This window comes from Nicrophorus vespilloides, unplaced genomic scaffold, assembly GCF_001412225.1.
Source record: "Nicrophorus vespilloides isolate i.1.1-1 unplaced genomic scaffold, Nicve_v1.0, whole genome shotgun sequence".
Lineage (NCBI taxonomy): Eukaryota > Metazoa > Arthropoda > Insecta > Coleoptera > Silphidae > Nicrophorus > Nicrophorus vespilloides.
In genome coordinates, this window is record NW_017098993.1 from 153,671 (window position 1) to 179,591 (window position 25,921).

The 25,921-nt window shown below is 32.6% G+C and overlaps 1 protein-coding gene across 4 annotated transcripts in view; it reads right to left on the reverse strand.

The window, feature by feature from the left end:
- The window catches only part of LOC108563798 (carbonic anhydrase-related protein 10), a 167,958-nt gene that overhangs the window by 103,017 nt on the left and 39,020 nt on the right, over positions 1-25,921 (reverse strand). The gene's annotated exons all lie outside the window — the stretch shown is intronic.

The window sequence follows — 25,921 nt, forward strand, 5'->3', positions numbered from 1 at the left end:
AATTTGTAGAAAAAAAAATATTGAAATATAATAGAACTTTGCATTTGCAAAAATAAATCTATATAAAAGGGGAAATTAGATTTAATTCGTTGACACCCAAATAATATTATATAATGTCAATTAAATCTGACAGCTGTCAAAATATAAAAAAGGGATGTTCTGTAAATTTCGTGTTAGATTTATTTGATGGCTTTAAATATGAAAAAAGGTTTAAAACAAATAAATTAAACTTTATTGCACATTGACGTGCAATCGTTTCGATTGTCAGCTAATATTTAATTAGTACGATTGATATTAACTACATTAATTAACAGAGATTACTTGCCTAATTTATAATTAATTCCTCATTAGCAACGAATATTTGTTTCACTTACACTAAGTTAGATTTTTATTTAATTCTTCATCAATAAGGAATATTTTTTTCTTTTTGGTAAATGTAACAAATAAATGCACTCATATTCCGTACTCCTGTTTCCTTGCAATCAGGCGGTGTCTTATTAAGTTGTTTGTGGTTTATAAATCTGAATGTAAATAACATATTTGATATATATATTTGTGTTATCAATAGATGGCGTATCTTAATGTAGATTGAATTGACAGCTGTCAAAATTAAAATAAAGTCATATTATGTAAATTTTGTATTATATTTATTCGATGGCTGTTAATATAAAAAAAGAAGTTAAAAAACTAATAAACTTAACACACATTAACGTGTTGCATTTCAATCATCGACTAATATTTAATTAGTACAATTCATATTAAATACATCTTGTTTCAATTGAATTTGATGTTTGCTAATTTGTAATTAATTCTTCATAAGCAACGAATATTTGTTGCACTTACTGTTAGATTTTTAATTAGCTTTTCATCAATAACGAATATATGTTTTCTCTTTGGTAAATGTAAAAAATAAATGCGCTCAAATTCCGTGCTCCTGTTTCCATGCGAAAGGGCTGTGTGTTATTAAGTTGTTTGTGGTTTATAAATCTGAATGAAGTGTCGTGCAAACTGCAAACTAGTAAGGCGACTAATTGTGGGTCATTATGCGGTTGACGGCGGAAAATTGAAGAGAACCAAAGAAAAAAAAAATATGAAAAGTATAATACAACGAAGGAAATAAAGGTGAATCGTAAGTAACGACATCTACCACCTCCCGACGCCATCATTATTACCATTAGTATTATTATCTTTGTTGCTTCCGTTGTTGTTATGGCCTCCTGGGGAACTCATACTTGGCTTTTGGCAGCCCTTCGAAAAACTTGGCACGGATCCGCACTATACAACGATTACTCTAATGCCTTTATACCACTGTCGCCCCGTTTACCTTTTACATTTGCACATTTTCTTTTGCTCTCTTAAAAAAAATATATTTTGGAATAAGCGACTCACTTATTTCAAAAGCAACTGTAATTTGTCGCTGTAATTAGTATCAAATATTGATGGTAATCCTATTTTAATTGCAATCGATATGGGACAGTTGGTTTCATTGCAAAATTCACCACGATCAATCGAATTTGTTACCATGGCAAACTCATTACGAATAGATTTGCGCGAAATCTAATCAAGAACTAATATTTTATTGCTATGGTGATACAATTTTAATTATTATAAAGTTACACGAGACAAATGTTTAAGGCCATCTCGGGACTCGAGAAAATTAAAAAAATAATATAAAAATTGAATGAAAATAAATTACAACATATCTTCTCCAGCTTTATTAGTTTCTGAATTATCTAGAATCTAGATCAGTCATTCTCAACCACTGTGCCGCGGCACTTTTGTGTGCCGCCAAATTTTAGAAATGTATGTGTATTATATAGACAGTGTATTATAGGTAAAGTAAACAACTTTTAAATTTATCTTTTTCTTTGTGTGTCGTCAATAAGTGCAATGTGCCTTTAATAAGTGCAATACAATAATTCCCGAGTATCGGGAATTCCCAGTTTAGCAACCATAGTAGAGTAATACATTTTTTTATATTAAGATGAAATAAATTTTATTTTACAAACTTGATTTGGGCAATAAATAAAGATTGTCAGATAATAAATAAAGTTAAATTTTATTAATTATTTCATTCAGAACTTGTTATTTATATAATAAAAGTGACATCAGACTAAAGATCAAAGACATAACTTACATTATTCTATCACTTTTTCAGCAATTTCCTTCAAAAACTTTTTTATTTGTGCAATAAACACTGATTGAAAGAACAGAAGGAGAAGAAAATAGGGGAGACGCCTATGATCAAAGTTAGGGCAATTTACATTGTTACATCACACACATGAAACAAGTGCGGAAAACAAGAGAGCAACGATGCGCACGAAGTTTCACAATAAAAGTTTTATCCGGGACGCGTAAAACCGTTTAATATCGCGGAAATAATGTGAGTCAGAACGTGCCTTCCTACATACATTTATGTTTTGTCAGAGGATTTCCGTTTCCGTTCTGTCGATTTAATAAGGACATCGATTCAGTGTTAATTGGTTTTGTGAAATGCAGCCGTTTTCGTTTCCACTCTTTCGGTTTCTTCGCACGAAAAGCAAGGAGATTACCGTTGACAGCTGTCGGGTTGCATATCCGGAAGGAAGAAGTCCCGGTGGATGCGCCTGGTATATAAAAAGGAGTGCTAACATCCCCACTTTGACAGCTGTCAGAGGATGGAGAACATCCATCAAAAAAATACTTCATTTACTTCAAACTAACTCGAAACAATCAAATATCATTAATTATGGTTTATTAGTATATAGTCTAGTATAATTTATAAAACGAAATATTAATTCAAGAACTATTGGTCTGTACTTTATTAATTACATAGAAATTAACTTTAATTATATATCTGCCATACTTTTATTTTCAATAGGAACAAAAATAAGATATCATAATATAATTGTGGAATTTAATAACAAATAGTATACATTTGATAATAAAACAACATAATGACATATAGTTAAATATATTTTTTTTTCTGAACACGGTATATGTGTTTAAATTACCTAATTTCTATGACAATTTAATTATTTTGAGTAATTATTATGAAAAATGTTATTCTTTTCGAAGAAATATGTTTCGCATGTATTTATAAAATTGAGATTTATTGACGCTATTTGTGAATTTTGCTCTGGTAGATGGCGAAGGTATAGGGATTGTTGTCTCTTGCAATATTATTATGCTGTGTGCACGGGAAATTAAGTTAAAGTCGCTTAATTTCACGCTGGAAGGTAAATAATCTTCAGCACCTGAATCCTCTTACGTATTTATAATTATATACGCTCACCCGGCCGAGTCGAGAGTTGCGAAGCACGGCCCAACTCCCTCGTCCTTGCATATCAACTTTGCATAATCATTTATTCATTCGACGAAACGTAAATCGTAATTAGTTCCCTTTTTAACTCAGATAGTTTGTTTCTATAACCTGCACCGGCGATTCTCAAAATGTTTTTTAAACGTTTACTCAATTTTTATGAACATCATTTTGAATATGTAAATGAATAGCAAAGAATAACAAAAAAAAAAAACGAAAACCAAATTCTACAGAAATATAAATTTATTATATGTTTCATTAATTTATTGTATTTTACTAAACAATAATCAAAATCCTAACATGATACAAAACCAAATTGTTCGAAAATAGAATCCATTTATTGATGGAAACAAACAAACATAAAAAAAGTTTACTTAGGATATAACTTTATTCTCATATATCCTATATAAATTCAATTAAATTCTCCAATAATATTTTTTCTTAAAGGAGATTTTGATAGTTTCAATTCATTGAATTTGCGAATTATATAGAGATTCTATAAACTATTTTATTGTTTCTTATATCCAAATTTTGATTTACAAACTTTTCAATACGAAATTTGAAAAAAATACAATAGATTATATTTTTTTTTATTAATTAACTAATTAATTAAATTCTGATTTAAAAATAAAATCGACTGTGTACAAAAGACTGGAGACAAAGTCGGAGAAAAAAAAAGTAAGTGAATTACGTAGAAAATAATGAATATGTGATGTGCAACGTTACATATTTTTTTTCCGTTATTATTATTTTCATTATTCCGCTCTTTCGGAGTGTATGGAAAATAATTAAATTCAGCGATCCGCGCCTCCCCTCCCCCTACCATCTCATTCTCCATTTTTCCTCCACCCCCGCAATCTCACTCCTTCACCCGACACACAAAAGCGCCACCACTTGGGAAATTAATTTTATTTTTATAACTTCTTCTTTTCACTTTATTAGATTATTCCGACACATTCTTTTTTTCTCTCTCTCTCTCTCCTTCTTCTTTCTCAGTCTGTCTATGTGTGTGTATTCTCTCGCTGCTTCCTTCGATGCAGACGTCGTCTCCTTTTCCAGCCCTGTTTCACGCACAATAAAATGATTACCCTCGTCGCCTTTCTCTCAGGTCCATTTCGCGTTTCAGGTAATTACAGCCCCCGAATCATATCAGACGCGGCTCATAAATCCCAAGTTATTCCGGGATTTTAATCGAAAATTACTTTTTCCTCCTTTCCACTCGCGATTTCTTCTTTCGTTCTATCCATTTTCATCTTTCGCTCAGTTTTTGTTTGTTTGTTTTTCTTCTTATAAGAGGTACAAAGCAAATCTTCCAACAGACGATTTCCGTGTATGTGTGTGTAGAGTTTCGAACTAATGACGAAACGAGTGGCGCGGGTCTTCCGCGATGGTTCCCAGAGGTGTTGTCCGACCCCAACAAAGGAAAAAAGGGCTTCAGCTTATAGTTTTTTTTCTGTGCAAGTACCAAGATACAAGCAGAGGAACACGAGAGAAGCAAAAAAAAATAGCTTCGCTCGAGAAATAAGGCGGCTGCGGAAACGGCCAATAAAATCCCGAAACTGAACCACCTTCGCACAAAAAAAGGGAAAGAAAAGATATAAATAAAGAAACTTTAACGCTCATTTTTGTAAATTGTTTCCAGCCGGGCAATTCTTCTTTCACTCCTTCTTTTGTTTTCTCTCTTCTCCCTCCTATTTTTTCTCGCTCTCTTTTGTTTTTATTACCACCCCCTCCAGTTTTAGTGTCCATAAGCAATTTACATGTAACGGCTCGGTTTATAGGTTGGCTAACTATTACCCAATTGACTTGAGAACGAGACGCGGGATGATGAAATCTTCTACGATTTAAGGTAATGGGCTTTAATAACGATATTCCCTATTAAAAACTACTCAATATTATAATTGTTACATTGTTGCCATATCGCGTTGCTCCAATGCTGCCATCTATCAATTTATTCCGCAGCTCTTGCTGCACCTCGACCAATAGGATCAGCCATTTGGAATCACGTGACTCCAACTCGAGCCTGAACAACAGAAAGTTTGTTACCAGTAATCCGCAGCCATTTTCTGCGTTTCCAAGTAAGTACAACATAAATTAGTAACTGCATAATATATTACGATTAAATTGATAGTATGTTAATATCAAAGTGCGTATATAATATTTGTCTTTTCTTTAATTGGTTTCTTGATTTTCTTATTTAAGGTTAAGATCACCTTAGTCTCTCACTAAATCTTCGACTTCGAGAATAATCGCTTTCAGTAAGTAATAAAATTTAGTTATTTTCCTAAATCGTAACCTAGCAACTGCTTTATTTCAAGAAATGAATTATGCAATGAATTATAGTTTTGGATGATTGTTTGCAGGAGATGGCGATCAACGAGAACGCTACAGTAAAATCGTGGGACCTGAGTGTGCCTATGCTGATGAGCTTGATGAACTTTGAATTGATGGACAATGTTCCAACTGGAGACCAGTTGGAGCCGATTGATAAACCGGTCGAGCAGAAATCGACCGAAGATAAGGACGTCGAGAAGAAAGAGACTTCAGAAGCCGCCGACAAAGATAAACCTTAAATATATTATAACAATGTTTTTCAACTAATCATAAATAAAAATGCTGTTTATTTTCTGCTTTGAAATCTTTAAAGTACCCAAAAATGAATCGGTCGAATTCGAAAACAAACGTCGCCTAAACAAAACAAAAATACAAAAAATAATCGATGCGAATCCGGGACGTTTGTTTGCTTTTGGAACGGACTCAGCGGTCCTTGTTGCCTGTTTATTTTTGTATTTCTCCGTCCTTTTTTTTTTGCTTTTCGCAAACATCCGACGAACGAACTGAGAGTCAGCAGCATGTGCGGCTGTATGTGTGTGTGTGCAGGCAGCAGCAGTCAGTCGTCTTTTGTTCAGAAGGTAAACATTCAAAACGAAAGCAAACACGAGAGGTCCGGCCGCGCGTTATTAAACAAATCTCTTCCGTTGTCGGATCGTCGGCTGCAAATCGACATTCCTGCAAAATAACGGGAATAGAAACAAAACGATCCGAGGATTGGAAAAGGAACAAAACGGGTTTGGTGGACAAAAAAACAAGAGTGTAGAAATAGAGAAAACAAAGTAAAGCCGATGGAAACAAAACTCGGACGAGGAAATACGGCGTCGCTCGATACCCGATTTAATTGATACAAATTGAATTAAATCCGAATCAACGCTCAACGTTTCAATTTACCCCTTTCAGATTTTATTCATTTCGCTGCATTCATTTTTCTCTCACCCTTGTCCCCACTGTTGTTGCGTGTATCCACCGCTCGAATTAATCAATTTCCAGTTGCATAACTTCATTCTCCCAACGCCTTTCAACAAGTGATATTTTGAAGTTGACATATTAGTAAATATTGCTGATTGTCATAATAAACAAATTTATCTTTAACGTATTTACAGTCAAAAAAATGACATTTTGATATTGATATACGCGTATAAATTGTTGATTATGATCATTTCTTTATTATTAATAAATTACATTTTGAGGTTGACGTAAGAGAAAATATTGCTTATTGTGACAATTAACAACTCAGGTTTGACGTATTTATTATATTGACATGTAAAATTAAATTATTATTTTCTTTGAACTATTTCGGTATATAGACCTCATCATAATTTAAGAGCGATTTAGAAACATAAAATAAAATCTTGTACACCGTAATATTAACCTATATTACGTTGTACAAGATTTTATTTTATGTAATAACTAAATTTAATCTCGCAAATAAAATGGAACTTGACAATATTTTCGAATCTTCTCATTTATTTAACTTAAAAGTTATGGAATTGGATTTGTTGTCAAGGAGTAATGTAAGAAACCTTATACTTACAAGCGAATGAAAACGTTAGATATATAACATTCCACTTTGTTCGGATGCAATGCTAAATTAATGGGATTTGGTGAATTGCTTACATAACGTTCGAACCGATGGATTCGAGTTAATCAAGTTTCTCGTTCGCATTGAATAAAACATTCCGTTAATTTGTAATACGACGTTCAGAAGTTCGGCACTTTTTGTACTTAATAATAAAAGATCCGTGATACGAAAATAACGCTTTTACATGATTATTCATTGCTAAACGGCTCATTTCGTAGCTATTTACGTCCCTCCGGATCAAATAAAACAACCCTTCCCAACGTGAACGTATTTATAGCCTCACAACTATTTAAGCATATCGGATTCAATTACACAATACATACTTTTACGAGTATCACAGAACAACGGAATTTACTGCTTTTATTTTTGGATAATTGTTATTGTGATATTAATTATTTTCTTAAATACAGATTTTTCTTGATAACTTTGAAAAAGTTGAATTATTTTTAATTACTTAGTACAAAAAAGTGTCCTTTCATATATTCTCCTATCAACATCAAAATAGTACTAATATCATAAAATCATTAAATCTGCATACTTGTAAAAGTATTCAATGTCAAAAGTGTTTGGAATTGAAGGTGCTTAATATGAGTAAGTTCTACCAAAATGTAAACTTCGATATAATTTGTATTACTTTCATACTGATTTTAATGCAATTAGTACAACACTTTTGAAGACACTTAAAAACCCAAAATATTTATTATAATAAACTGAATTTACGTAAATTGTACTGAAAATTTGCATATAAACAACATTAAATTTACCTGATGGGATTTGCTTTTTAATATTTTCAGTAATTGAATGTAAACAACGTTGATCTATTATGAAAAATAACGAAGCATTAATGTACAGAAGAGTTTCCGTAATGAATCCAAATTGATTTTTCTCTGTGCGCGCAAATATTTGTACTTTTCCACACCAAAAAAATTGTACGATAAAAAAATAATCAGGAGTGCTTGCCTTTACGATTCGCACGAGCCTTGTTAATTTTAATTTTTCATGTGCACGCTCTAATCCTGCGAAAAATATGAGAAGCGTACAAGGATAAGATGAGGAGAGAAAAAAAAGGTGGACATCAAAATCACGAAGGCTGGCAAACAAGATCAGAGTGCGAACGTTAAATCGAAAAGGGGAGCAAAAATCGCAAAAGTTCGGAGTAGAAAAAAAAAGAAGAAATAATAAAGAGAAGTTGAGAATTTCTACTGGCATACCTTCGTTTAATTCTTAATTAAACGGTGTACATAGTTATTTTTTGCATCCGAAGCCGTCGGGCTCTTCCTGAAATTCCGCGCTCGCACGCGCGGACGGAATTAATTAAGGTTTTCGACGTAAAAAAGGTTAATTATAAAATTGATTGAAAATTCAAATTAACGAAGTTAAATCAAGCATGTAGTCGAGTTTGGATGGTGGCGGTAGGTGGAGGATTAAGGGTAAGGAAAAGCAAAGGGTGCTGCGGGGTAGGTTTTGTTGAAGGCAGACTTATTGAAGAGGGGTGTGGTGGAGAAAGAGACGTCCTGAAGCGGTGGGGTGTCTCGAACTAATGTTTAATGGGGCTTGGTGGGAGGAACAGGGAGCGTTCGTAAATCTGCAGCGAAAGTATTGGCAATTACCGGCGTTAATTCGGCGTGCAACACCTGCCGAAATGCAACATCAACTTTTCGTGCTTGCTCGAAAATTATCCTTTCGCCCGTCTCCTCAACCTCATCCCTCTCTCGAACGCAAACATAAATAAAGAAGTTCGAGCCCACCCTTTACGCCTTTATTGCATCATAACCTTTATAAACCGGAATAAACACATCAGCGGAGTGGTTAAAAGCGCAAATTACGCGACTCATAAATCCCGCAATCCTTGTCAATTGCACTCTCTGATTTCCTTTTTTTAACATCGTAAAAATAAGTCTGTCTATTTCGAGGGATTTCCTAGCCTTCCCTTACGATGTACGCCAACCTCAAAACCGTGTCTAAAAAGGTGCATAATCAAATTGCTGCAACCATAATAGAATTTCTGTTCATTATGCAAGTTTTTTTTTGCGAAACAATGAAATTAAGTACAGTGCAACCTCGCATAAATTAATTGTAAAAAAGTGACTCGCTTAACGAGCGATGTTTTGCAAAACGAGTGACGATGAGAATAGAAGTCTCGGATTGCGCGCCTGCTACATCATTTTTAAATTTGTGTACACATATTATGTGTATTTTTGAATATTTTTCACTTACGAGTAAAAATTCGGAAATTTTGGAACGGATTAAGCTCGTTAAGCGAGGTTCCACTATAATACAATGTGATATTTCGATAAATACTAAATAGTTATCGCTTTATACTATATCGATTATTTGATTAATTCGTACTGAAGATATCTATTTTATTTGTATAAATATATATAAATAAAATATATTCATATTAATTTACTCACTTGAAGTGAGTATTAACAAATAAATGTTGAAAATCACCTATCCTTCGTTTTACTTGCTACTTTTACATAATTTTCTTTCCTTTCAATATTTATATTTTAAAAATATGTTTCATAATCTCAAAAGGTGACCTCAAGTTATCAACAAATATGCTTCTCCGTATTACTCTGGTTGCAGACTAAGACAATCTAATATAATCATATCTCAACCGAGATTCAGTCAAATTTTACTGAATTGTAGAGTCTTAGTTTGGATATTGTTTATATTTTGTTCTGGCCTTGTATTACTTATAATATAACTCTCTATAGAGAAAATGAAGAAACATTGTTAGTTGAGGTAATAGGTTCTTGCGCTTCGTAATCTGCACTTCAAATTTATGTTATAAAAGTTATATGATTTCATTTTGTTACTATCTAATTATAAAGAATAGTCTCTATTTGAATTTTCTGTTATTAAATTTTAATCAATTTCAGTTGAAAATTTCTTTATGTTAAATCTGCATATTTCAAATAATTTCAAATATGTGTATCAAATTAAATCACTCTAACCAGAATAGCAAACAAGGATTTAGTAATTGAGGCCATGCGCATACTTTAATCCATGTAAATAAAGTTGCATAATAATATACAGTGGAACCTCGCTTAACTAGCAAAATAAATTGTTAAAATGACTCGCTTAACGATTGAGGAGAAGAGAAGTCTCAGATTGTGCGACTGCAAAACAAAAATGTATTGTGTCCACCCATTATTATAGATATGTTATTTGTGATTTTGTTTGTGCAAAATTTAATAACACTTGTATGTCTCCGAATCAAAAGCCAAAGAATAACGTGGAACGCATTTTCGTATTTTACATTATTTTATATAGACAAATTGTTTCACTCTATGAGTATTTCATTATAGGAGTAAAAATACGAAAATTCTGGAACGGATAATGCTCGTTAAGCGAGGTTCCACTGTATATAAAAACAGATAACGAAGAAATAAGACTCTTGCAAATTAGTTAAATTGAATTTATGTTGATTGTTCATGGCAAAAGCAATGTAAATATTTTTTCAGTCTTTAGCAAATTGTCAGTAACAAATAATTTTTGTTATTTTAGAAGAAGTTCTATTTCCTTGTCCGTTTAATGCCAGTATTTTGTTTAAAAAGAAATATTGTATTATGTGCATGATCTCTCAAAAGATAACATTTATGGTTTGACAGATGGATGTTTTTCATTACAAGGTATTTCAAAGTATTTGGAACAACGCACATTCAATGTTCGCTCCTGTATGTTAACCAAACATTCGGCAATTATTTTGTTTTAACAAAAAAAAACATAGATATTTTTCAATATGTCCGTGTTAATTGAATTTCCTGAAGTTGCATATGAAGAAAACAAGACCGCGATAAAAATATGGATCGATTGATTTAGATGGAACGAAAATTGAATTTATCAAATCAATCGCGTCCGATGTGGAGCAAACTATTAAATTATCAACATATTAAGCAGAATAATGCGAAAATCAAATGGTCACTATGCGCAAAATTCCATTAAACCGGATTGTTTTCGATAATTTGTGCATTTACATGTACATTCACATATATAGATCGAATGTATGTATTGTAGGTGTGTATAGTTCGGATTGGCGTTGAAATGGTAGTTCATATCAAATGTGTATTGGTGATGAGGATGCATCGATCGATGATCGGCCAATTGCCACCCAAACAATCATTCATTCATTTGTACAAATGCAAAAGCGATGTGCATTTGCAATAACAAACTATAGTCGAAATTCAATTGAATTTTGATGCAACGCTGCGGCCGCTTCAAACGATTCAATAACACGAAAACAATTGATAGTATTGACGTGACACCTTAACAACCGTGCAGCAGGAAATCTTATTTATATGCCGACAGATGGCGCTTAAATCGAATTCACTTATATCTACTGAATTTTTATTGAAATTAAATTTATGTGTATGTGAGTTTGGAAATCACGTTTAATATTTCCTAATTTAAATGCTAACTGAAAATTTACTATAAAAAGTAAGTCAAGTCAAATTATAATAATTTTGTTAGTATTATTATCTGTTCACAGGAATAACTCAATACTTTCTGCTCTTCTCAGAGAACCACGAACACGGTTTTTTTTCGACGGTTGGCCTTGGCTCCCCAAGAGCACCAACACCGTCTTCTTGGAGCACACAAATATCTTCTCTACTGGTGTCCTCAACCGTCTTCGATCGCGGTTCGATGTAAACTCAAACAAATATCTTCTCCTACCGGAGTCCTCAACCGTCTTCTTTGACAGTTCGATCTACAGATATACAAATATCTTCTCTACTGGAAACCTCAACCGTCTTCTTTCACGGTTCGATCTGGTGTCCCCGTAATTCTGGAGTCATCATTGTACGGAGGAGCGTAGTTTACAGTGTTTACAACTTTACAAAGATACAGTCCCAATACACTTTGCCATTCCGCGCGACATAATATTTTTTGATCTCTCGCTTCGTGGGAAAGTTAAATCAGCTATACAGTTTGTATTAAATCATTTTTAAACATCATAACATCTTCACGTGTTAATATCATATTTTTTGAGTTAAATATTGATTATACCTCCGGGTATACAATTTGCAAATATGTACACTCTAGTGCCGGGAAACCAAATCTGCATGTTAATAGGTTTTAATCAATTAGCAACAAAAATATTAGATTAACTTTGTAGAAACTTTCTACTGCTAGAACAGTGAAGAATCAACCGTAATATTTTGTGTATCGTAATGTTTACTATTGCATTCATGAACGCAACAGTTATAATATATTCTAATACAAAATGTAAATTAATTAACGTGAATAATTGAAGGAATATTGCATATATTATACATAAAATTCAAGAAATGTAATTCAAAAAGTGTGTTTTGTCAGTAACAAAATATCAAACAAAAACTAATTAAAAAAAAACAAAGTTCCAAATATCTATATTAACTTTATCATTTGAATCCCAGTCATAAGGGAACCTCTAGTGTCTTAGGTTTTGGATGTACGGTATTGATTGTAAATATTTCAATGTATAATAGTGTATTAGTGGTTTCTTCTTTTTTATATTATACCATCTAAACCTCAAGAAGATTTCTTGGTTACCTGATATTTGCGGAAATATGTGTTTATAAGTTCCTCCAATTCCTATTGAATTTATTTTCTGGGTAACGCAGATCCCCATATTAGGTGATCATTTCTTAAATTTTGAAATAATTTATAATTTTTGGTGATCATTATATTTAATCCCTTACTTTTATTTATTTAACATTTAACAATATATGACGATTAATTGGAATTGAAATATTTCTATCTGCATTTGCGCGTTTCAATGTTTTGAGTTTCAGTATCTCGATTAAATAACTAAAACTGAAGTACATAATTCATTAGTTTTTCATTTATTTCGAATGGCCGAAAGTAACTGAAATTGTTTACAGTATAAATCATGTGGTTTGCGTTTTGCCATAAAAATCGCGAAAAGATGGGCAAAGGCGACAGTAAAAGTGTCCGCTCGGATCAGGGATCTCCGTCTCTCCCGATGCTTTATGATCGAACCTCTTTGGTCCTCTTGCCATCACGACTCCGGGAAAAGGAAAGATGTTTACCGTACCTGTGTACTTAGCGAGTTACATGTTCATGGCCAGAGAGAGCATAAACACGTCGAGTTTGTTGTTTCAATCAATAAATCATATTTATTCTCGCACCGTCTCGAAGCGGACGGCAAAAAAATACAGACGTGATTGCTGCAGCTGTAAATATAATCAAACCGGCTTTGCTACATCTATTTTCAACTAAATCCTCCTGATTACCAATCTACCGAAAACAAATTTCAATCGATATAGTTTATTTAAGAAGTAAACAATTCAATTTTATATTCTTCTTCTTCCGGTAATTTATGAAATTAAATATATCTGTAACCGCTCATACCTTACATTCATTTGTTTTTCAATGTAAACTTTAAAACACTGATTTTTAAACTTCTCCTTCCAAACCGGCAACCACTTATACTTTATTTTGAAGTTTAAACTTTGTTACAAGACTTTTCTATGCAGTCTGACTTGCAAAAAGTGTCGATGCTTGAATATGATTAAACTACCTTTTACACACTTCATAAGATATTTAAAAGTTTTGATTAAATTTTAACTAATTATTCGAATTTGATTATATTTAAAATAAAAACAATCACAAAAATTGTAGTTGCAAGTTAATTGTAACATTGAAATATCGCGTAACGTTGAAATTAATTTTATATTTTTGAATCTGGCGGGAATTGTTTGCGTGGCTGGTTTATTGTTGATTAGGGTTGCCAAATTTATGCATTTCAATTAAATTTAATAGTTGGCTTTGTTGCTGCTCTCGCCTGTACACGTACATTTTTTGTCGTTTCCCTTCGACACAGTTTTCCCCCACTCGTTGTTTATTTTTTTTTGCGATGATGTAACTCAACGTGCGGGAGTCGCAGGTAACGTAATCCCGTTAATAACACGTCGTCGACGATTAGAGACATCAATTAACGGGCTCATTTATCCGACAAACAAAACAAAAAAAAACTCTCTCCCGGTTGATATACGTCTCGGGAATTCATTTCATTCTAGAACGGGAACGATGTCTTGTACACAAACATGTGACAGGCATTTCCTCATCAACGTTGGCCGAGTAAAAGAAGATGATGATGAAAAACAAGCGAAAATACATATATACACACGCAGATAGAGACCGAGATTAATGTCTTGCTTCAGCGGTTTTCCTTTGTTTCCTAGTTTTTATTTCTTTTGGATCAATGATATTTTCATATTGAAATTGATAATATTTCTAAATTTATAGTAAATAATGAAGTTTATGTAATTATATTTTTGATAATGGGCCATATAATCCATCCCAGAGTTTGTTCGCCTCAAAAAAACGGTTTTTTTAAGAAATATATATCATTTTTAGAATTTCTTGTTTCAACTAAAAACCCGGTGTTTTAGCCTAGACTTAAAATATAAAAATAAATTCAGTATTTTAGTAATTTCAAGGAAATCTAATAAAATATATGTCGGAGAATACAAATATGCAAACATAAATAACAAGCTTAGATTTTGGAAATTAGGGATTTTTACCGTATGTGCGTGGGAATCCAGTGTATTCCGTGGAACAACCTACTAACCATCAATAAAATAACACAATCTAAATTCCACCTTCAAATACTGTTTGTCCAAGAAAGTTGCAATTTCCAATAGGAGGAAGTTTTGCAAAACCGAAAAACGCCTGGCAACATTAGTGATGAATGAGACGTTTATCATGTTTTGATATAGTTTTATAGAAGTTTTGTTTTGTGAGATTTTATTTTGTTATATTTATTAATTTTGTATAAAGTTAAATAAATAGGAATAAAGCTGTAAAAATCTTTTCTCTCTAAATGTTTCGAAAACCGGTTTTAAAAAAAGTTGGTTTTTGTAAAACCCTAATCCCAGGGAATAATGTAATAATGTATTTAAATGAAAATATACAACTTTCTTACTTAAAATATGCAATACATATCAATTAATATACAGGGTTATAATTTTCCATTTTTTTTCTTTTCAATGTGTAATTAATTTTTGAAGGAAGAAATTTTAGTTTAAAATGCTATGAAAATGTAGCAGAAGTACAAATACAATATCGTAGCGAGTTTCAGGTAAATCCACCTACAATTAATCGGATAAAAGATAAGTTTAAAACAAATGGAACTGTTCATGATGTCCATAGACAACATTCCAGGTAACCAAGAACATCGAGCATCATCAACCTATAAAGAGTACTTAAAAGTTATTGCCAAACATCAAACAAAATCTGTAAGACAAATAAGTTGTGAGATTGGCATTAGCAAATCAAGTGCCCATCACATTTTAAGACGTAAATGGAAAAGTTACATTCCAACAATGGTACATGTTATCAATGAAGATGATCCGGATCGATGATAACAATTTTGCAAATGGTATTTCGAAAAATGTGAACAGGATGCACAGTTTTTGGGGAAGATTGTTTGGAGTGATGAAACTACGCCACTGAATATTTTCTTGTGCGGATACCTTAACTCTTTGAGGAACGGTAGCTTTAGAACAAGACTAGTGGGGCTTTATTATAATTTTCTAGAAAATATTCAGGAAAGAGGGCTAATTATTTTAATTTGGTTGATATGTCAAGCTTTGAATTTTTGTTAGTCCATACCATCCGATGTTGATTCAGATGACGAAAATTTCTGATTCAGTTATATAGAAATTTGTTGGGTCTAGAAATTTAGGAATTTCAAAGGTATTCAAAGAGTTAAAGATAAAGTCTACGCCAAAAAACCGATGACACTAGAAGAATTAAAAGCCGCATTTTAGCAAGAATGTTGAAATTTGTGAATCAATAGCCCACCGTTATCAGCAATGTATTGGCCAGAATGGTAAAAATTTTGTACATTTGCGGTAGGAGCAAGAGCTATTATTTTATGCGAATAAAAACTAAAGTTATAATCATTCAAACTGTATATACATTTTTTGTAACATTCTGTATATAAATCTGTTTTATATAAAATGAAACATAAGGAAAATTTTTAATATTATTAAGACATTAAGATATTTATTAATTTTGTTGTTCCAGAGAATCAATTTTGCGTCCTATGAAACATTCATTTTCCAATTTTTTTTTTAAACTTTTATTCTAACTTTTATCTCTGGCTATAAGTTGAATGCTTTTGGCCAAGACAGAAAAAAAAACAGAAAAACAAAATAAAAGTATGGAGCGGAACGATTTCCCATCGGAAATCTTCCTATAAACAATTATAAATTTAACTAAAAAGAAATAATTCGATGACAATAACATCCTAAATAAAAATTGATTTTGACGGCACTATGAAAATTTAAACAATAAAACTAATTTTTATTTTCTAAAGGGGAGGTCAAGAGTGTTGTGTCTCTTTAGTCTGTGGGGGGTTTCACTATTGTCTAGGAGGGATAACGCGAGACTGTTGGGGTGGTTTTCCAGTCTGGTTTGGTAACGGGCACTGAATATTGGGATTTCATTCTTAACAGTGTTCATGTGGAAGTCGTTGTGTACCAGGGGGCCTGCACCAGGGTTTCGCAGTCACTTGGACTGGAAGCGTTGCAGGATCTCTTTCCAATTTTTAAGGAATTTTATTCGAAAATTTACAAAAAAAAGGAAATTGAAAACGTTAATTGAATAGAACATCTACAATAGAATTGGTCATCTCGGTCGGTGTTGATTTTCCAAAATTCCAATTAATCCACACGTTACATTTTCATCCCATCGGAATTCACAATAACCACCCATGTTACATGTAAACCAGCAACTAGTACGTGTATAGCAACATACGTGTATTTGCGATCAGAAAATACTAAATATAAAGTATTTATTGCATCGATCGTCCTGTGGTTTCCGAAGTACAACAAACAAACGCAGACGCACATACATAGAGTGAGTGAAGGGATACGAGGGGAGAGAAACTGAGAGCGAATATGACATGCCAGATGATCAAACAACGAAATTAATTTAAAACCAATCGCGCTTCATGTATAACTATTATTTACATTTGCCCCATACACCCCACAAAACCCAAACCGATATGCACCAAACCCCTTCTGACGGCGGCTTTTTTTTTCTTTCTATTTATTTCCTGGTCGTCTCGTTTCTTTCGTATTTTCGTTTTACTTTCCTTTTGCAGTGATAATATTTGTTTTGAATCACCGAAACCGAATGCAGATTTTTTTTTACGAAAAAGGAAAGTACAAAAAAATATCCGACAAATCGATTATCATCACGATCATCAATGCAAGGGGAATGGTGCGTAGGTAGTGGTGGTGGGTATTTCAGTTATTTCCCTCACATGTAAATAATATTTTATAAACATGCGACCGAAGCGCATTAATCATGAAATGAATTTCAATTTAAAATTCCATTAATTATTCCATTTATGCATACACACATGCACGCGGGTATGCGCGGTGGTCGGAATGCAGAAAAAAATAATAACTAAAATAATTAAACATACATAAATAGGAAAAAGATAATCATTGAAAAGAATATCGATAATTCAACTAATTTAAAAAACTGGACTACGTAAGTAGTGATATTATTTTTATTTTATTAAATAATATATATTATAAAAAAATATATTTTCAATAATTGTCTAAAAATTAGCGCTATAAAGTAATAATTTAATATAAATCAATTAGTTTTATTTAAAACTAATTTAAAAATTTTCAATAAAAATAGATACATGTATACAATGTATGTCAGATAAAACTGTTAGGTTACGTTAGATTAGGTTATTTAGTTAAGCAAAATTTTGTGCGCAGTCATTGAATCTTAATTCCAAGTGAGACGCCAATAATATTTTTCAATTGTTTTTGATTAAACTTTCATATTAATTCCATAGAGGCGCCACTCATGTTACCAACATACGGCACAACATAATAATACACAACAGTTTCGCAAAAATACTGTTGAAAAATCTTCTTTCGCAAAGGGTTAAGTTATTTGAGGTTTATATTTATCAATTGAATTTAGTGAATTCATTCATTGGAATAAATATTGAGGAAAGGAAATGATGTTGTCTTGTAAAAGCAATATGAGACGCGTCTATTGCTCTCGAATGGTAAAGTTTTCGAGTGCAGGAAAGGGGAATAGGTACCAACCCTATTGTTCTGAAAGGGTGTTAGAAAGAGCGCGAGAAGCGAAGAGAGGACGGAATTCGGGTCAGCGTAAATCGGGCGAGTAATAACCGTATAAGTACATTAAATTGCTGCCGATGGAACATTATCATCATTGTGTTGGCGAAACACAGTACGGGCCGAACCGTGTAATGTCTGGCGCCACCCTTTTTCTACTTCATGACTTTTATACGGCCGTCCCTCACATGAAGGAAGAAAAGAAGTGAAGGAAACACCAGCATCTCCATGAATGAATGGATCTGGAGTATAAAGAAGGCGCACATACGTACACATTTTATTTCCTACCCCGCAGGAAACGTCCGCGAAATGGGGAACACCGGAGTCAATAAAACGTGCGCGAGCTGAGCCAATTGAATTACAATCAGAAAATCACAAAATCTACAACATTATTTATATCGTTCATTCCTCGACTCGAAATTCTGAAATGCATGCTAAAACTGCAGACATAGCTTTTAGTAAATTATTACCACAATTTTATAAACTATAAACTTCTCAACTGAAAGCTACATTTGAATTAAAAAAAAGAACTCATTTCAATTATCTTACAGATCAATTTCAGTTATAAATTCGTGATAAAATAAATAGTGAATCTATTAATTTATTATATTCAAATTCTATTCATATTATATATTTGCCAATAGTATTTTTTTTAATTTTCATCACATTTCTTTGTTAATTTATTATAAATTACATTTTTTTTTAGATAATATACAGTCAAAAGTTATATTTTTCTAAAAACTTATGCTACTATTATAACTTAAATGTAACAAATTGCTTATGTAAATTGCACAACGTGTTGCCTATTTTGACTATGTTAACAATTCCTCTTGCGCGATCGCAAGTTACTCCAATTACTTTAGCCTTTGTACGTCGCATTTCAAATTTACTATTGTATAAACTTATTTGTAAATAATAAAACCTATAAATAATGTCAATTAAGTGAAATTAAGTAAATATGAAATGAATTATTATAATTTGTAATTTTCGTTACTTCCATCACTAATTTTCAGAGAAAATAATAAATTTGTAAATAATGTATAGCAATGCCTCACAAAGTACGGGTAATCAGTTCCGCCAATATTCTGCACTATTTGAAACCGGACTAATCGTGATTTTTAAAAGACACAAAAAATTGTGTACTAATTTTTGACAATTTATTTTTATTTTGGTCAATTGAAATTCAGTTTCTTTTAATATTTTTAAACCGTACTGATCAAAACCGCAGTATGCGAGGTATTGTTGTATAGTTATCTATATCACAGGTATCAGTTCCAGGTCTAAAGTTTCATTTAATCCATCTAAAACATTTCCGCAAAAGATAAAATAAATAAGAAATATTTTTTTAGGAATTAATTTTCAAAATTGTCAGAAAGTCTTCTGTCGATAGCTTTTTGCAGACAAAGATGTTTTACAATAATTCAATGCAATACACGTTTGTTTTCCAATATCAGTTTTGGGCCTTAAATTTTATTTGTCCTCTCTAAAACATCATTCAAAGACTCGTGTAACGTTTTTATTCTAAAATTTGATAGGAAAATGTACAACAATAGAAAACAAAAAAATAACAAATTGAAAAAGTAATATTGCAGCGCCGTTTGTATGGTCATCAGATACGAGGCCTGATTCGAATCCAATGGATATTTCTATTTTTGCATGTCCTTTATCTCGACTCGAGCATTCAGGTATTGTGGTATTTATTCCCGTGTCTGCACGTGAAAATGAAAAGGTTGAAAGAGAAACGGTGGATACAGTTTTGCTGTCGTTTTTTTTTCACTATTCATTTATTCTGATCCAGTCTTCCGCACGTTATTATTGTTTTTTTTTTCTATCTCCCTTTCTCTTTTTTCCGTAGACAATCCCACATGTTAACCAAATGAAATGGACCGCAATAGGTACAACGCCAGAGGGCGCGCCCGTCGCGTGTCACTCAGTCGTCCCTTAATTAACTTAAAAGGTTACCACTGTATTATTATCATCGTTAACTGTGCTCTTCATATACACTTTCGTTCCCCTGTTGTGGGTGTATCTTTATTTTTGTTATACTATTATTACCAGTTCCGACTCTAAATAATACGTTAAAGAAATGTCAAACAATTCATGATAAATATAAGCGTAGAAGGCAACTCACTATACGTATACAATACAGTAAGTCCTCGAATTACGCGATTTATTAGTTCCGACTCGTAAGACGAATATATTATTTTCCCTGAATTAGCAAATCTTGCAAAAATAATATTAGCTCTAGTTACTGTAGAAATAATGTTTTCCATACTAAAACTTATGAGTAAAGGTGGTATATTTGATAAAGCAGTGAAAGAATCGATGAATAGTTGTGCATCATTGAATTGGTAACGTTAAATGCCGTCACAGAGGGAGAATTACTGTGGTATCCTATACATCCGCTAATAAATGTATGCTAATTTATCCAGGATGAAATCGCTAAACAAATAGTTAATACGCAGAGCGGCCGATAAAACAATAAACCGAAATTAATACAAATTCTGTACACCCTTTCCCACCCTCATTTATTCCAACCCCTACTCGAATACTGCAGAATTATAATGTAGTTATCTCTCTGGACGCGAGTACATTGAAACGTAATAATCGTGCATTTTGATATGTGTTATTGATCAACTAATAATCATATTTTAATATTTATACGGCCGTATAAATCAACGGCCTCGACGCTTCAGGCACGAAAGCATTAATCGTTCCACTAATTTCACAATCCGCAACAAAAGTTGCACGCAGTCCGCATGCAACAATTGTGCATTGATGCAACGACGGTTGCAACATGTACACACAAATGTTTGTTTCCTGCAAAACATTCACATTAACAATAATTTCATTTAATTATATCACTATATCATAGATTTGTTACTGATCACATATATAATACGACAAAACATAGTACAAAAAAATCTAATTAGATAAAATGTAAATTGGGTTGTCTAAATTTGTAATCACTGGATGCATTATTATACTCTTTTTTTTATAAAATAATTTAATTTATTTTTTTTTTTTTTGAATATCCAGTGATATTTTTATAATTTGTAACAAATTTAAATCACGCAGGTCGCAAGTTCAAATCTCTTGTAATAATAAAATAAATACCGATCTTTGCAACAATTAGGGCAATATTAAAAAAATAATTCAATGTTCTTTTTTTATCTAAAAAACAAATGATATTAAACCAGAAGCGTTGGTATTTGTTACGGTCGAAAATTAAAATGCGATTTAAAACAATTTTTTTGCAAGTAAAAGTATACCGAAAAAGATGCATAATGCAAGCGTTTCGTGTTTATCATAAATGCGGAACGGATAGTTCGAGTCGTCTTTTACATTTCGTGGCGCAAGTTTTTTAATTACTTCTCTCTTCCGTCACGTCGCTACGACGATGTAGAAGGGGGTGATTGCTGTGTGGCAGCGGTTAATAAAAATTTAAATCGCGCTAGAATTTGCAAAACAAATACGAAAATCACGGAAGGCAGGAGCTGTTCGGATTAATGTAAAACTTTACCGAAGTTCCTGTATATTTTTGTCGTTGTTGTTGTTGTTCTACTTGAGTGTGTGTTTTGTCTCTTCTGCATTCTTTATTTATTTCGTGTCGCAGATGGACGCTTAAATCGAGTACCCCCAAACCTTATGTACATTTTTTATTTTATTATTATTTTCTCTTTTTTTTTCTTTTTCACTCAAAGCCCCCTTAGGCACTTTATTATTACGTTTTAATCCGCCGCCGCGCGCCAATTCTTCTTCAGGTGTACCAAATTAACTTACACTTTTTTTTCGGTGAAATAGGAAAAAACGTAATTAAACTTTGTTAATTTTTTGTTCAAAATTAACAATACTTTTCAGATTTTTAAGAAGGAGTTAATTTACTGCTTATTTAAAAGAAAAACTTCATTAGATGTTGATGTTTTTTTGCAATTAATAATATAAACCAAATTGAACAGTTTGCAATTTATTTGAATTATTTTTATCTTGGTTGTATTGCATTCTAGTAAATTATACTTTTCAGGTAAGTAATTTAAAAGTATGTCATCCCCAGATGACTAAAAAATGAAAAGGCATGCTGTAAAGTCGCTGTAAGATGGCAACATATTAGAAGTGTCGAAGCATAAAAAACAGGACGCCAGAATTTGTTCAAGAAATTCAAAAAACTTTTTGGTCTGCGATGATTTTTTGCACTTCAAAAATTGAAAAGACCGCCCGAAGAATGGGTATGTGTTGCAAAACATCCAAAATTGATTTTTCATTAATTTGCAACCCCCCAAATATTTTTAGCGATCCCCAATTTGAGACTCACTGCAACAACCCATTGATCAAGATCCCAGAAAACCATTGCGGATACTTTCAAAAGAACTCTTAACTCTTCATACCTCAATCCCTTGAAGTATTACGTTCTTTGGGAGAGAAGTTATTGAACATCCCCATAACACTAACAATTCCTTTAAAGCTGTTATAATCAGAGTAATGTCTAATGTGAAGCATAATCATTTAATTCAAGCTTGTAGACGATTTAGATCTCGTTATTGACGCTAACTATGATTTTATTGAACGATATTATAAATAGTATGTCTTCAAACCTAAAAAAACAGAAATAATGTTAATTTCTTTTGTAGTATTTGCTAATTTTGTATGTATTTTTTTAAATTTTCAGCCAAAACCAAACTTGAGGAACCTAAGGCACTACATTAATATGGAAATGGTTAAAGGTGCCGCAAATTAACATACATTTACTCGCTGCTAAGAGAAATGTTGGTTAATAATTCTGTCGTGCATCTTCTATTTTGTTGTGCATCTTCTATTATGTTGTGCAATCTTCTCTTACGTCGTTCAAAACATTTTTTGTCATGTGAAGTCTGTCGTTAGTTTAGCCTTGAATGATTTTTTTTTAATTATTTGTATTTAGGCAACCATTTTTCATTTCGCTGTTTTATGTTTCCATGTTTTCATATATAATTATGACGTTTATTGAATATTTTTGGAACAATTGGGCGTGGTAGAATCAAACGTAAGTTATTTCAAAGTTTGGGACATTATTGGGTTGAAAAACGTGCTTAAATTACTATTGAAATCAGTGCCCATATCTTGCACCGAATCGATTCTAAAATTCAATTAATGTGGAGTGCAAACAGAGACTGGTAAGAAATATTAATGTAATTTATGTGATACGGACGGCCCTTACATATTGCAGCGACCTTTTCCCAACGTTTCCTTTTACCTTTTGAGCATCGTTTCTATATTTTTTTTGCTTTGCTTTGCTTTATTCGTCCTCTTCCTCCTCCCTCGGGCAAATTCGGTATTGAATGATTGTGTAAATACGACAGTAATCAGGGACGAGTGCATAACGGAATCAATCAATAGCAAGTTTGAAGTAGCACTTAGTGCTTCGGGGATTCCCGAACCAAAACTCTTAACTCCCTCCTAACCCTGTCTCAAACGAAAGGGCCAGAAACAAATCAGGGCCGCGGAATTTCCGGCGGAAACCAATTCCGGAACAACATAAATCAGACCGGATGCAAAATGCTTTTGACGTGTCATAAGTCTTTCGCACTTTAATCCCGCTCCTCTAATTTCCACTGCAACGAAGGCGCGAAAATCGGTCAGTAATTTGATGGATACCGTCTCCATTCAATTTTTTTTTCCACCCTTGTTTCTCCCTTTCTTCTTTTGTCATATTATTAGAGACACAAATCCCGTCGCATTAGGGAGAGAAAAAAATATGAAGGGGAGTAAAAAAAAAAATGAAAATAGAAGGCGGCTCGTGATTCATTAGCGGCCGCAAAGCCACCCCCGCAGTCGCACTTTATCCTCATATAAAGCATTTATTAATTTTAATTAAAACCGGCGGCGGGAAATTCAAATTTTACGCTCTCTCTCTCTCTCTTTATCAACCCCCCGCACTCTCTGTCCTACACGGCATCGGTAATTAAGTGAATTATAATTACTAAATGCACCATTCGTATTATAATGCGATTCAATCGCATGTGCGCGGTTAATGCTTTTAGCGGTGCGGTTTTATGCACTTAATGCACTTGTAGCGAGGCGAAAAGTCGAAAATAATCAAAGAACCTGTACCGAAAAAGCTGCATCAAGCATTCCGTCTCGGAATGGGACGATGCGAAATGATAATACTGGAGAAAAGTATTGCGGTAGTGGCGGCGGGAAACCGCAAGGGGATTACGCGCTGCTTGCCGTGAATTATATGTTTTTTTCAGGAGGCCGCGAGCCGAGTTATTCATAATTAAGGCTTAACTTTGCGCCGCCTCGAAGTAAGTGTATCCCTGGTTAGATCCGGTTGCATAACCCGCACCTGTCAAATTCAGGTGAATTGTCGCGTTCTGCTGGCGGCGCCGTACTTTTCGAATGCAAATTATGCATGCAAATAAAAAAAGAAAAAGGATGCTGTAAATCTCAACCGTCATCCGACGGCAAATTTAACGACAATATCAGAATATAGCTTTTTCTGGCATTTCATAAATCATCAATTATCCGGTCCGGAAATTTGTTCGAAAACAATTTGTTCAAAAGGAAATTTGTTCGAATTTTTTGGCAAACTTTCTTGAATTGTGTCAAATATCGATATCTGTGTTTAATATCTGAAGTGGAATTTGACCATCTGGCTGGCCGATTTACGCGTCTTCGAAATAGTTGACTACTATTTGAGCTTCAATATTTCATCACATGTTGTGTAGGTACAAACGTTAATAGAAAGAACATTAGTATACTTAATACAAATTCAGGGTCAGTGTCGTAATTTAACTTCCATTTGCTTGTAAATTTCTATTTACATTGCCAGAAGTGAAAAAAAAACATACTCGAGAAATTGCTAGATTCTTTTTATAAGGATATTTATATAATATTTTAATAATATAATGTCATTTTTTATATAGTAACTGATTTACTATAGTCTTAAAAAAAATAATTCGAATAAATTTCTATTACAAGTTTGAATATATTCAGATTCCACTTTCTCGCAATTTTCACATACAAGTGCACTATTTCATATTTAGAATCATGTTTTTTGGAAAAAATCAATCATGGCAATTGTCTGTGGAATTAAAAGTTTTTAATTTAGGGGTTAGTGAAGTTAAAAAGTGGTGACCGCTGCTATAGATTAAGCAGTATGAACATTATCATTAGTCCATTAGTCACGATCTGTAACCATGCAGTTCAATATCACTGCATCTAAATATTGTATTGTATATCACTATATTTAGTTACAAAAGAAATTTTTCATACATAATTCGACGACAATATGTTTGTCTTTAAACAAGCATAGCTCCGTTATAATAATGCATTAATGTTGGATTCGACTTTTATTTGATGGTAGTAAAACTGTTTTAATTAAACTTTAATTAAATAAATATCAAAATTATATATTGGCGATTTAGAATTATAATTAATATATCAATTATTTTAATTTTAAAATAATTATATAAGCTGTGAAGTTGTTATGAAATATTTTGATTCATTACGAAATTGGAACGATCTATTTCAGTTATTGTTGCAGGAATTAATTAAATTTAAATCTGAAGGGCTGAGGTAGCAAAAAACAAAATCGGT